Below are 1,445 nucleotides of genomic sequence, written 5' to 3' on the forward strand. Positions count from 1 at the left end.
ATCCTACCCGTTCTCAGTCAGTAATGTTACCTCTTCTAGGAAAGATTTATTACATTCAACCAGTTAAAATGTTTTATCTCTGAATCCACAAATATTTTAGGTGTACTATTCAGAGAGGAACATTTATATTGTGGCTTAACTTATATTTACTTATGAATTTATCTAACTTCCTTCCCCCAATGTATTTTTGATTGTCTATTACTTTGTCTTTTATCTTGTTAACCCTACTCCCTCCAATCAACCTCTTTGCCCCTACTTAGTTTTTGAACTGAATTTTGAAATTTTAGAAGATTTTACAATTGCTAAATTATAACTTTAAAAAATTTATACATGGCAAATGATGCTTGTGAATTTTATATATGCATTTTAGCAGAACATTAGCAGTAATTCTACTTGTAAATTCTTTGGAGGAGGTACTAAATCTTCATGTTGTTATGAAAAAATTTAATGTAGTATCAGTTATTTTATTTCTAATTAGCAGTTTACTGGTTTAAAGCAATGCACATAATGTCTTTTTAAAAGCCCCTTAGTTAATTATGGCATTTTTCTCTGCATTATATGCATACAAAATATATATATATATATATACATATATATAATATATATAATTGAATTTGAAATGGTAGAACACAAAATAATTTTGAAATATCCTAAATGAAATAATCTATTTTCTCCTTTTAATAAAAACTAAAGGCCCAGTGTGAGAAATCGCGTGAGGCGCCCCGTGCCCTGCCATGCTGCACGAGGCACCTCGCCTCCTGCCTCCCGCCTCCTGCCATGCCATGAGAGCCCTGCTCGCGGGCAGGGCGGGGGGGTGGGGAGGGGGAGGACCGAGAGGTGCTCCATGCACCTCCTGGTGACAGGTCATTTGGGCGTTTCGGTCGTGACACCTCTGGCATTTTATTATTATGATTATTGCCCCCCTCATGAATGCATAGAAGCTATTTTAATTCATTAAAATTTATTTTTATATTTATTTAAACATTTACTATACCTAACATTTTATAATTTTCAAAGTAGGACTATAGTTTTATTTAAAATGTATTTTTCTAGTGACAAAAGGAGTTTCTTCTTATCCAGATCTAGATTTTTTAAAAAATATTTGTCTATTTATTTTCATAATATCTGATTGGTATAACAAACCTGTCATGACAAATATAAAAATATATAAAATTTCTTTCTGTGTAATTAATTTAGAATAATAAAAGAAATAGTGTACCCTTTTATATGATATTGTTTGTCTTTCTGGGTGTAATACTTGGCTATATTAAAAATAAACTTTTAGGCCTAGCCAGTTTGACTCAGTGGATAGACCATTGGCCTGTGGACTAAAAGGTCCTAGGTTTGATTCTGGTCAAGGGCACATGCCCAGGTTGTGAGCTCAATCCACAGTATGGGGTGTGCAGGAGGCAGCCGATCAATGATTCTCTCTCATCATTGATGTT

Source organism: Eptesicus fuscus, chromosome 7, assembly GCF_027574615.1.
Source record: "Eptesicus fuscus isolate TK198812 chromosome 7, DD_ASM_mEF_20220401, whole genome shotgun sequence".
NCBI lineage: Eukaryota > Metazoa > Chordata > Mammalia > Chiroptera > Vespertilionidae > Eptesicus > Eptesicus fuscus.